Raw genomic sequence first — 14170 nt, forward strand, 5'->3', positions numbered from 1 at the left:
GATCACATTGCAAAGCCAGGACTTGACAGTGGAAGGCAGTGAGCAATTGTTTCATGGGAAAAAAAGATATAATTTCACCATCCAATAATAAAGTGAGGCAAATAACTCAAGGTGAAGTAGAAATCTCCCTTTCATATTATTTTTGATAGGCTCCTGTAAAACAGTTGAGTTGAGAGGTACGATCACCGAGATGATTGCTACGAGGCCCTTAGGGAACTAGGTTCAGGGGTGACACTCTCAGAAAACTTGCATTCACATCTCGTTTCTAGCAGTGGGATTCATATGGCAGGCCTTTCAATGCACAAACTTGTCTTAATACTTTTTTGGCCTTTACTCTCTGTTGAACAGTGTCTTGTGCTGACTTGGAGCTTTTAGGGGACATGAGAGCAATCAGAACAGGAAAGCAGCTCTAGGTCTGGTTTAGACAAAAGCTGCTTTTCCCTGTCTTCTCATATTAGGAAGATTTGTATTTATCGCTAATTTTTTTTTTCTCCTGGAATGCCTTACCATGGAGAACAAGCTCCCTTTTATCCTCACAAGAACAAGCCTATAAAGAGACAATGGCTAATCCAAAGGCATCCATTAATTTCCATGGATGAGAATGGACTTGAACCCAGGGGCAGCTACTGTGCATTGCATGCATGTAAAAAGGGAAGGGGGGAGCTTATCACATGGCCATGATTGCCATATTGATTGATTGCGCCCTTTTTTTACACTCCTGCTTGAACCTGAGTCTCCCTGGCTCTTGTCTAGGACCTTAACCATTATACTGCCTTGGGTCCCAGTACATTGACCAACTCAGGTCTTTATTTTTATCTCTCTCAGTCAGATAAGAGTCAATGCCATGCCACTGTGGCTAGTTTGTTTTACAACTATATTCCCCCCCCCACACACACACACCTTCTTACAGTTTTTGAACACTTGCAAGGTTACCCCAAGGAAACCTTGCGTTCTCAATGGTATATTTTATTTTAGAAAGCACAAAAATATAAATATCAGCAGGAAAAGTAGAGCTCACATCAATACTGTCATGTTAGATCAGAAACCTCATATGTTATATGGGAGAGAAAGTGACAAACAGGGCACTGATGGGAAGCAGGAAGATGAAATGTGTTGGATGAATGTTGGTTAATAGCAGAATTTTTCCTTCCATCAGGCTGGTGTTTCCTTATCCAGCATACTTTCATCTCAAGCGTGATTCCTTAGCACCAAGGTTAATTTTTTAACTCAGTTTTTTAAAATAGGCAATAGATATGGCAGTAATAAAAGAATATGTCTCCTGAGCATGTACAGATGCAAAGTGTATTGTCTTTAGTACTGGAAGACCAGAGCCACCCAGGTGTATTTCAGATTTATAAGCAAGCTTATTCTGTTACACAAACCAGTACTATAAAATATAATTAAACACTTACCACTCAGCTGCTGCAAGTCTGTTAGACTGTAGTGGGGTAAAAATCCTAATAAACTAACAACTTTTTGCTGATTTTAAAATTCTCCTTAAAATGCCACATCGATAGTAGCCTCAGTTTCCCTATGAGCTGGCCAATAGGGGTTTTGTTTTGTTTTTTGAGCTCTGATGTTGTCCAACCCAGAGAAAGAACTGCGAAATTTGTGACTAAGTAAATTGATAACATTATTTACACAGAAATGGCTTTTTTTCAGTCCTTGAAATACATTACCCTAAGACATGCACTAAGGGAGAGGATGAAAGATATCAAATGGATGGAGATCTGACTGATTTTGGTATTATCACTGTTGGCTAAGAAGTAACAGAGATGGGAAATTAAAATAAGCCCTGCGAATCTTTCCCTGCTTTCTGGTAATACACCACTCGCTGTCTTCGGCTTGCAGGAACTCTGATTTATAACTCACAAATAACTTCCTCCTTATGGCCGCAGTGATTCATAGAGCACTGTGTCCAGGAGGATGGATTTGCAAGTGACAGGTCCTCTCCACAATTTACCAGGTACTCACTCGGCAGGCCCATCGAGGTCTGATTTACAGCCAAAAGTGGGGAAGGAGTTTTCGCTTTCTGCTTGCTTGGATTTGGGCAAATGCTTTCAGAAGGGAGGTTGGGAAGGATTGCAAGCCACCCTGCTAGCTAAGCTACCAGATTAAAAAGCCATCAAGTAGCAATGAAAATTCAGAAACAACTGTTCTCTCAGCCTGCTCTGCATCCAAATAGCAATTGAGAGGCAGAGGCCACATTTCTTTGTTATTGCTGACTGGTTGGGTATTCCTTTCTGTAATTTGGGGGAGCAAAAGTTGTGTAATAATTGGAGTTTTACATTTAAAGTCATCATATCTCTCTTACTATAGCAAGCTAATGGGAAGGCTGCTGAGAATGCCAAGGTCTTACAGCAGGGGTTCTCAACCTTGGCAACTTTAAGACTTGTGGACTTCAACTCCCAGAATTCCTCAGCCAGCAAAGCTGGCTGAGGAATTCTGGGAGTTGAAGTCCACAAGTCTTAAAGTTGCCAAGGTTGAGAACCCCTGTCTTACAGCATCATTGCTGCCCCCCCCCCACCTTGGGTGTCCATTGGGAGCTATGATGAAATCAAGCTGATAATGTGCATTATGACATTATTGCACAAAAGATGTAGTTATGTAGTTTGTATCAGTTGATGCACCTATCACAGATGTGTGTATTGTATAGTTTGCATTATGATGTAATTTGTACATATATTGAATTGCCCCAGCTTGTTCTTCCATGAGGATGCCCACACAATATACCCATGACAAAGGACACATACCCCTTATCCTCTCATTTAATTAAGCTGAGATTCACATTTTTATTTTTTTTAATTAAATTTATATGCTGCCATTTCACTATTAAGCAACCCTGGGTGGCTTAAAACAATATAAAACATGGTACAACATGTATATTTATTCAATATTTGTCAAAAAGTTCTTATTTAATGGATTCTGAATTCTTATACAAAAAGGAATTGGGGGGGGGGGTTCATATTAGGCTTTACCACAAAATTCACCCCTTAGGGTTGTTGACATTTCTTGATTATGTTCAATTTGGCAAAAATCAAATATAAAATCTCTTGAAAGCTATCAGCTCTTGAATACTAAATACCATTGCTAGCTATCAAACAATTTCAAATACTAAGTGCCTATAAAGTAAAAGATGTGTGGATGTATGTGTCTATAGACAGAATAGGTGGCAGAAACAAGAATGGAAGAGACACCAGCTTATCTCAATCTTCATTTCTTCAATTAAACCTATTAAAGATGTTGATATATTTAAGACAAGAAAACTACATTTTCTGCTGTTCTGAATGTAGTAGCTGTTTGTATAGGTTCAAGAGTGGCAAATTCAGAAACTGGTGTTGCATGTGACTTAAATCTATCAAAATCAACACTCAAATTCACTTGGAAGGGGACAACTTCCATAAGAACCAGTAAATTCCTTATTTCTTTATTTCTAAATATTTAGAATTGCTCTGACAGTAAGAAAATAGAAAAAAATAGCTATTTTCTCTTACTCAGAGCACAGATTTTTTTGCATCCACAAGTAGCAATCCTGTGAATCCCAGGAAGCCATGAAGATATATAAATGAGGATGCACAAACACACACACACACAGAGAGAGAGAGTAAATGCCATCATGCAACCCTCCCTTACATACTTGCATCCCAGCATGTGATATGAATACAAATCATACATAATATTTGTGCCACGATGACATGATGCCTATTTCAGCACTTGCCCCAGTGGAGACATCCATGGTAGCAATTGCTATTTTAGTAAACTTTCTAGTATACTTGAAATTACCCAGCTTAATATTCTTGTTATATTTCAATACAGATAACGCTTAGCCCCTCCAGGAAACATGACTAGATGAGCTAAATCTACTTTATTGTAAGGCTACATTAATAGACTGTTGCAAGTCGGAAAGTACAAAATTTCCTGCTGCTGCTTGATCCATTCAGCTGGGTTCTAAGTTTCTTTCTTTGACTGTCCCAAAGGTCCTGAACTGAAGAAATTTCTTGGATGAGAAAGTGAAATGTTTTCAAGGAAAAAAAAAACAAGAAAGTCCAGTTGCCTTTTGGAAAGCCACCTTTGGGACAGTCATCATCTGGATGACTGAGAATCTCCATAGTCATTTTTCTTTGACTATTAACCAGTGGGGGTTTCTGCCTTTCTTGTCTGATTGTTTCCTAGGCCGCATCTCTTCCCACCCTCCCTTTCCCTAAGATCATTCCTACACTCCATTACAGTATCCTGACTTTCCTTTATGCATAAAAGCCTACAGACATGTTCTTTCTTTACTGCCTACTTTTATCATGACATCAATTCTTTGAGATATGTTAGGCTCAAGATAGTTTTCTGGCCTAAACTCACCCATGAGCTGAAGGGACACTATGTTCAATGTGTCATCAATCCTAGTATTATACTCTAATCATTGTAATATACTGGCTGCTAGAGGTGCAACAAGCACTAATGATACCACTGATGGTTTAAGTAATCCTTCTATAGTGAGGAACAAGGCTTTAGTGACTTTGCAGTGGCACAGTTTTCCATACAGCACTGTAGTAACTTAGTGTTAACATTGGTAAGTGCACAAATAAAATATCAACACAACTTTCTGGAGCACCACTAGGTGTACAATTGTCAATTCATGTGTATATTTGGAATAGCCTTTTTAATCTGAAGCTTTTCCAATAGTTTTGACCACAGTGTGTATCATTTCCTGCTCTTAAGATCTATTAGATAAGACTGATGGGAACTATAGTTTAATACAGTCAGATGCCAGACAATAAAAAATGGAAATTTGTTTGGATAAGGGAAAGCAAGGCCATTTGTAATTTTCCAAACCTTTTTCCACAGCCACTCAGTCCTACAATTGAAAATAATTGCTAAAATGTGGTAATGATGGAATGGCTTTAAAAATAGACAAAAATTTACCCCCCCATCCCCAAAGCCTTATAAAACCTGAAAATGCTAGTTCCATTTCATATGCATAATATGGTCATCCCACTGTGGATTTTTTTGGGTCTTAGCTAATAAACATCTGCCCATTCCTGATCTGAAGGCCAAAGAAAAGACCTCAATGCATGGCAAAACTTGGATCATGCTATTAATTGCCCCTGGCCACAAAAGTTTGCTCATTCTGATCTAGATGGCTTTCTCTATTTGGAATTGTAGAGTAGTTATACAATTTGAAACAAACATTCCAGCTACTCCAGTTCTTCCCTTTGATGGTTTTGCTCCTCTGCAATATCAACGCTTAGGCTTCCCATATAAGTCCCACATTGGACATCTGCCCAGTATCAAATTCTGATTTCCTCTAGCTATCTTACAGGAAGACTCAGAATGAATCTGTTAGTTAACCTTGATTCCACTCTTGTGAAATGGAAATGCTATAATACTATATAACATAGTGCCCAGGTCTGTTCCATATAAGTGTATCTTTCTAACAAGTTCTGTATCTACATGTTTATCCATATTGTGATTGTTACCTTTGAAATTCACTCCATCTCCTTGTTATGTTCCAACTCTAAAAAATTGTATCCAGTCAGAACATTTGTCTTGTTATGGCATCTCTTTTGCAAAGCAGAATGCTCTGCTTTTGCCCAGTTTGGAAAGGAGATTTTGCTATCATATGATATCTTCAAAAAAAGCCCTGCCTGCCTTTGATGGGCTGTTCAACTAAAGACTGAGTGCCACCTACTGAGCCCAGCGGAGTGCTGCATGTGTTTGCATTTCTAAAGGTTAAAAAAAAGCTTCATCATCAGGAACAGCACCGATCAAAGTAACCACAAAGATTTATCCGCAATAGATTTTTTAATGTGAGCATATACCTTTCTAAACCATAATTGAAGCCACACAAAAGCTATTCTTTCACATGCCATCATTTTCAGCCCAGCGATTGGCTTCTGGTACTTTATTTTATTTTTGTTTACCTGCCTACTCATATCTCTCAGTTTCTCCATTTTAAAAATATCTTTTAGAATGATTAGATGCCTTCTTGAGTCAGACCAAATATTCATCCAGTTGAATATCTGAGTTTCTGTGTTAATTGACAAAGCACTTATACAACCTAATGGAGCAGCCCTGCCCAGCTACTTGACACCTGGAAACTGATAGGCAGGGGACTATTAGCTCTGGGGTGTTTGATTTACCTATCAGGTGACAGAATTACCCTCTGTGAAGTCAGGCCAGTTTTATAACCATGTAATTCAGTGGCCATACCCATCGTTTGTGGAAGGGGATGATAGCCTTTCACTTCTTTCTTAGCTTTATTGCTAATCAGTGCAACTGTGTGATCTCCAAGGTTAAAAAGATACGGTAGATTCTATAGTCACAACTTGTTTACTCTTCTATCTGCTAACAGTGTTTCTCAACCTTGGCAATTTTAAGGCATGTGGACTTCAACTCCCAGAATTCCACAGCCAGCATTGCTGGCTGTGGAATTCTGGGAGTTGAAATCCACATGCCTTAAAATTGTCAAGGTTGAGAAACACTGTGCTAATATATGACTAGTTCAGCTCCGTACATAATGTAACCTGAAAATACTTATAACTGAGAGTGTTGCAGAATGGCCTTTCCCCCAACGAAAAAAATCTTCCAGAATTCCTAGAATTCCCTTGACAATAACAACATCTCAAGCACCTGCTTCAGACTGTAAACTGAGCTTAACTTTCATTTTCAGCATTTATGGGTATGTATAAGTTCTGCATAAACCCAACATTTAAGCATCCCTTTTATTTAAAAGATGGATATTAGTATAAAAGACTTGAGAATGGGAACGCAATACTTTATGTGTTTGTCTCCAGTCGCTGTTTTGTAGGTAAGCTTCATTTTTAACAAAAACATCCTAAAAACACAATGTTTATTTTCTTATCAAACGAAAGGGCACGAAATGCGATGAACAGGGCAAGAACCCAAGCACCTCTGAATGACCATGTGGCTGGTTTTGTTATGTGCCATTTATAAACACTGTAAAGGGCCTGCTTAGCACACCTATTTGTATCCTTTAAACCAGCAGTTGTACTTTTTCTCTGCACATAGAAACAGGGGGAACAACATAGCATCTTCATTTACGTTACAATTTCCTCCTTTTCCCTTGGTTTCAACCTCACACTGAGCTATACCAGGTAAATAAACCGGATGGTGTCCTCTTGTTATCCTTGAAACAATCCTCACACGAACAAGCCCTGAGAGCAAAGCAGCCGTCAAGGTCACACTCTTCTTTAGAGCAATAAATCTATTTTTAATTCAGGGGTGGTGAACTTAATTGCTTGGGAAGCAATTGGATTCAGCAACTTTGATGGCCATACCTAGTTCATTCCCAATTGCACACAAGGCTTATTTTGAGGATCAGATACAAACAAATCTGCAAAGCTGTAGAGTCCCGAAGGTAGGTAGGTCTCACATCATCCCTGTGATTCAAAAGTCCCTTCTGCAGTCCAGAAGTTACTTTTTTGTTTTGTTTTGTTTTTTCTGCCTTTTGAGGTTTTTGCAGATCCAACCTTATCCAAATAAACAATGCTGAAAATTTGCTTTTCTGGAATAATAATAATGATAAAGTTGGAAGGGACCTTGGAGGTCATCTAGTCCAACCCCCTGCTCAGGCAGGAAACCCTATACCATTTCAGACAAATGGCTGTCCAATCTCTTCTTAAAAACTTCCAGTGTTGGAGCATTCACTGCTTCTGGAGGCAGGTTGTTCCACTGGTTAATTGTTCTCACTGGCAGGAAGTTTCTCCTTAGTTCTAGGTTGTTTCTCTCCTTGATTAGTTTCCATCTGTTGCTTCTTGTCCTGCCTTCAGGCGCTTTTGAGAATAGCTTGACTCCCTCTTCTTTGGGGCAGCCCCTGAGATATTGGAACACTGCTATCATGTCCCCCTCGTCCTTCTCTTCATTAAACTAGACATACCCAATTCCAGCAACCGTTCCTTATATGTTTTAGCCTCCAGTCCCCTAATCATCTTTGTTGCTTTTCGCTGTACTCTTTCTAGAGTCTCAACATCTTTTTTAATCGTGATGACCAAAACTGGATGCAGTATTCCAAGTGTGGCCTTACCATGGCATTGTAAAGTGGTATTAATACTTCACCTGATCTTGATTCTATTCCTCTGTTAATGCAGCCTAGCACTGTGTTGGCTTTTTTGGCAGCTGCACCACACTGCTGGTTCATATTTAAGTGATTGACCACTAGGACTCCGAGATCCCTCTCACAGTTACTACTATTGAGCAAGGTACCACCTATACTATACCTGTATATTTGGTTTTTCTTGCCTAAATGTAGAACCTTGCTTTTTTCACCATTGAATTTCATTTTGTTAGATAGCCCCCAGTGTTCAAGTCTGTCCAGAAAGGAATAGGACTTTTAAAGTGCACAATAGATGTGTTATGTTTTTTGTGGAAGTATTGTGCATCTGTTTTGCATTTTTGTAGCAATAAAGAAAAAAATGTGTCATTAAAAATTTGCTGCCAAATTTTAATGACTTGAGTTCTGTGTGCACAGGAAGCTACAAAATGGTGCCTAGGGCACATGAGAATTGCAGATTGCCTATCCCCGTTTAACCCAAATTATGGGCTATTCATAATTGTTGCTTATCTGGAAGGAGAAAAGTTCTGAAATTTTCAGAGTTTCTTTTAATTTCTCAATAAATCAGGTTAACTTGTATGCTAAGTAGTCCAACATACATATAAATCCCACTTTAAACTATGAAAAGGAGCCGACATAACTCCTAAAATCCAACAGTAATTCTAAAAAAGAATAAGCAGAGAGAAGTTTAAAAATTAATTATATAAAATAAAAACAAATTCATCTGTATCCTCAAAATAACCCACTCAATCCATTTGAAGAGGGTACTGGGGATAGAGGCTGCCTGGATGCCCAGAGCTGGGAAGGCAAACTTGCTTTTTATCAACATCCATGAAGATAAAGCAAAACATTTCACAGTCTCCAGAGCATGGGAAAAGTGCAGCTAATTCTATAAAGAACCTGAAGTTAGCCTAACAAAATTTCTATCAGTTGCTGTTTAATACAAGGCATAAATCCTTATTGGATGTGAACAAATGCAAAAGTTGATACCTTTAGTTAACTCACATGCTTGGAGGTAAAATTTACCCAGACACATATCTAAGAAGGTGGAATGAAAGACTGCAATAGTCTTATTAGCTTTTCCAGAGGTCCTTCCCTAGTACTTTGGCTATATGGTAGGTAAATCCCCCTTCCTCAATCAAATGTCCTTCTCTAATTTGATCCATCCAACCCTCCAAATTTGATACTTCCACCATCTGGAAAATATGAGGACTTTTCCAAGCACATTGGTGGCTGCATGCGCAACCTTATGGGGATCCCAAGATGTTTTGGATGAATCAGTCTTGAAGAGAAACGTTGCTTTGGGCATGTACATAAGTAGACAGATGGGCAATACCTGCCTGTAAGCAATAAAGCCTTAATGTAGAGACGTGCAATCTTTGTTGGCTGCAAGGATGTTACAGGCTTTGTGTAGAATGTTGAAGGAGACGTTCCAAAAGTGGGCAAGGGCCGGGACCATTTTGGGATGGTTTCAAATGTTTTAATGGTCCAATCAAACCAGTCATTCTTTTGGGCAGTTCATCAGATGAATCTCCAAAAGGAACAGTTGGAGAGTACTATGGTAAGGATGTGTTTGTGTGTCTTTGTGAATGGTGTCTCTCTAGGGAGATACTTTGCCTCTAAAAATCAGTCAGGCCTCAAGCCACAACTTCTCTTGACAGCTGGTAAAATGTGGATTAAAAATAAAACATTATGCTTAACTTATAGTTCTTTTAAAACATATTCTACATATTCAGAAATAGTTGCTATTTTGTTAATTTATTGTATTATATGTAAATTTTAAATAAGTTTGTTACATATGTAGATTTGGGCTATGTAATTCAATGTTCTTATTTACATGAATTGCTAAATTTCCTTTTTTAAAAAAACAAGGCAGGATACATTTAAAAAAACAATTGAAATGTTTCATTTAAATATTCAATACTGCTATACAGAGGTTTTGTGGAGACTGAAAGAGGAATAATATGTACTGAATTTTAAAAAAAAGAGATTAAAATAGGCCCAACCCTACTTCTCTCTCTAAAGCAGAGAATTACCAGAAAGTCATGAGGAAGTAAAATAGCTAATTTCAGGGTGAAATGAGAAGTGGCTCAATTTTTAGTTGTTCCCTATTTTAAAAAATAATCCCTTAATCACCAGTGAACTTGTTCAAAAGAAAAATTAATCCCTCTAATTGAGATCCATATACCATGATGAAGCTCAAAGAATGCCCAGAATCTGGTAAATTCCACTTCAGTATCCAGAATGGTGAGATGGTAAACTAAGGCAAGCTGTTTAGAAAATTATTTTCACATAGTGAATACTTATTTATAGCAATTCCCACACTTTGTTTTAAATGTATGTATTTGTAAGTACAGATGCTTGATCATATTAATGCTCTATGTCGTTACTGAAAACGCTTAATTAATTTTCTATAACACAAAAGAGGCTCCTGTTACTCTAACTGACATTCAAGCATATCTTAAATAAACAGCAATGAAATGTAACTACTGCTTGAGCTTGGCTCCTTTCAGTGCAAATACCTAATGCCGTTTCTGTCCCTGGGCATGAAACTATATTTTTTAAATATGATGCAAGTCTGCCCTCTGCTGGTAAATATAAGGAAGCTGCTTCTCCAGTTTTAGAAAACATATTGTGCAGTGTCTTTGTAGGTGCCGAGCAGAATTTAAGTTTTAAAAATCTGATAGTAGGAATCATTAGGTCCTGATGTTGTAATGAACTCCCATATATGGGCTGCAAAAATCAGGATGACCACCTGGTGGCAGCAAGTCAACAGCTTGGTAGGCTTCTTTGCTGCCACCTAGGGTTCTTTTTCCGCTCTAACATGATACAAGAGTTTGCTAAGAATGAAAAATTGCAAACCCCCTCCATGAAAACCATTAGTTCCATTCCAGATCTTTTGGTTACACTTTGTGGTTGAACTGAAATAGAACGGCTTGAGGAGAAGTATTTACTCTTCTCAATTTCAAAGGATGAACCCTGCTAGCATTATAGGATTAAGATCTCAGAGAGAGCGGTTTTATCTCATGGATATTGGCTGACCTAAGCAGGAAACACTGGATTCTTGAAGTGCAAGCAATGACCTGCCTTATTTTGATGGCTGAGTTACATGTCCCTTTCGTAGCTGAGTTTATCAGACCATATCAGCAACCTATATTTGTTATTTGTGTTTCTCTGTTGTAATAAAGTGCCATTACCAAAGATGATTTAAAAAGCAAATAAAAAACATTAAAAATTAAAATTAATTTTTAAAAGCGGGCCCAGAAAGATATGTTTTAAAGGCATTTTAAAGAGCTATTAAAGCAGGGGTAGTCAACCTTGGCTCTTTTATGACTCGTGGACTTCAATTCCCAGAATTCCTGAGCCACGAGTCATAAAAGTCATAAAAGAGCCAAGGTTGACTACCTCTGTATTAAAGGGTTTTGGTCCCTCAGTTTCAAAGGGAGTGCAGGCCAGAAAGCTGGAATGGCAGCAGAGAGAGCTTCATTTTGAGCAGACACCAAGCCTGCTGGTGGGGAGAGTGTGTGAATTTCTTCAGACGATCTCTATAAGCGTGGAAGTAAAATATCATGAACATAAGTTGAGTAAGGCTTTAAATAACTGACACTTTGTTTTTCCTCCCAAAATAACAGTCAGCCAGCTTTAAACAGAAGCATAATATAATCTCTTCATGTTCTTCCGAATACCAATTTTTCTGCTAAGTATTTTTAACAAGTCAGGTTTCTAGACTAGATACAAAGCAACCCCAATCCATACACAGCACATTCCTATAGGGAAGCCTGGAGGGTTACCAACATATGACTCATACAAGTGGTGCTACCTGCATTCTAGCCATCTCTCTTGCCATTACAGCTCCCACTTAAGTACCAACTAAGACAGTGCTTCCTGGATGGGCTCCTTTTATACGTGAGATATAGCCACTAATTCAAACATTACCAAATGTTGATCCTCCCATGGAAAGGGGGAAACTGGATCACCTCTCTGACCACAACAGAACACTGAATGTTTTTTTTTAATATTAAAGTTTCCCACCAGCAATATGTACAGCATTTCATATTACTTTTTGTATCCTCCCTAGGCATGCTATCTCTAAATCTGTTCTAAATGGGCGTTTATCAGAACTAGCTGTAATAATTAGCCTCCATGTTGCCTAACTGCTTTTCAAAACAGTTGAACATTGTATATCAATGAGTTCCATCGTGTAACGGAGCACAATGTGAATAAATACTAAACATTCATAAAGTTGTAATTCTTAATAAAGCATATAAACTTATTTTGACAAAATTTACTTATAGCAGCTGACATTAACTGAAGATTGGGTTTAAGGCACATTTAAAATAAAACAATCGTATCTAAAATTCCGATGTGTTTTCCTTTACTTCTTTTCCAAAAGGAAAACAATCAAACTAAACCATTAATCATTTCCATTTTCTACATCTTGTCTAGTTTTACAATATCCATATCAAAGATATTGTAGCATTTCAATGGTAAATCAAGCTAAAACTTAAACAAAAGGCCTCTCTGCTTTTTTTTTTAAGTAAGTGTGAAATACAGGGCACTAGTGGACAATGAATAATGCATTCATTCAAGCAAATAAACTCTTAGAAATGAAGTTATGAGTCATTGGCTTTTCAAAAGTGCACTCTCCTGGTCAGAAGGCAGCATTACAAAAGGAAAGAAACAGAAATTCATGTATATCCCAAATATGCTTTTTCATGAGGCAACTGGACTTTCTTGTTTCTCTTTGAAGACATTTTGCATTCTTTTAGCCAGTCATTAAAGCTACCTGGAGGCTTATCTGTGTCTTCAGGGTCATCTGAGTAGTGCAAATGGGTGTGGAGCCTTCTTGGAACTGTTGAAAAGACTGTGTTGTAGACTGGAGATACGTAGAAGATGTCGGATGCCTCCCCCTCTGTTGAGAGAGGGCTGTTCAGCCCTCTCAGGCCTCTTTGACTCACTCCTCTTTCAACCAGCAGTCCTCTCTGTACATTGGGGAAATGAAACTACAACTTCATAAATGTATGGCACAACATAGGAGAACAAACCCATCAGGACAAGATTCAGAATCCATCTGCATTTAAAAGACAAAGGCCACTCTTGAAGACAGCAAAGTCCATGTATGTCAAAACTAAGCAGCCCTCTCTCAACAGATGGGGAGAGATCTGACATCTTCTATCTCCAGTCTACAACACAGTCCTTTCAAGAGTTCCAAGAAGGCTCCACACCCATTTGCACTACTCAGGTGACCCTGAAGACACAGATAAGCCTCCAGGTAGCTTTAATGACTCGCTAAAAGAATGCAAATGAACAGCTGTCTGCCAGGAATATAAATCCTTTCACATCATCCAGTCAGAGCTGAAGAAGCTTCTTGGATGAGAAGCAAAACGTCTTCAAAGAAAAACAAGAAAGTCCAGTTGCCTCGTGAAAAAGTATCTTTGGGATAACTATAACCTGGATGGCTGAGAATCTCCATAGATGTTCATGTAGAGTAATGAACTTGAATGTTCCTATTTTGATTTGGAAAAGAATTTTTTTGCCATTATGAAAGATAAGGCAATATTCCCCAATCTGGTATTCAGAAGTTACATTGGCCTGCAAGTCCAGAAGTCCAACAACTTCTTAGTTTGCTAGTTCTTTTTTTTTTTTATGATGTCATTGTGCACCAGTTCTTAACTTAATGGTAATTGTTTCTGTTCCCTGAGTTCCTTATTTGCTTATCTTTATTATTTGCAGAAATCCTTACAACCAAGGGAGTAAAAAGAATTTTTATTTGGTCATCTGACTTCTACTATTAATGCAAAGCGAAGTAAGTCAAGGTCATTTCAAGATCACCATTTCCTGATTTTAAATCTAATAGGATTTGTTGCTTTGCTTGTCTTATTGTTTCCTGTTTGAAGTATCATATAACAAATAATTATTAAAAAGATGGTGATGGTAAATTTTCCCCATCCAGAATTAGCTTTCTTGACATGTGGTGCAAAGTGTCCTTAATCTGGCCTTTTGCAATTTGGCAAGATTCCCCCCCCCCCCCAAGGCCATGATTACAATATTTCCTGGTTTCACAGACATTCCTCAGTACTACAGAGAAATAGAACTTATTTTAAT

The sequence above is a fragment of the Crotalus tigris genome, unplaced genomic scaffold, assembly GCF_016545835.1.
Source record: "Crotalus tigris isolate CLP2741 ecotype Arizona unplaced genomic scaffold, ASM1654583v1 scf7180000024434.2432810, whole genome shotgun sequence".
NCBI lineage: Eukaryota > Metazoa > Chordata > Lepidosauria > Squamata > Viperidae > Crotalus > Crotalus tigris.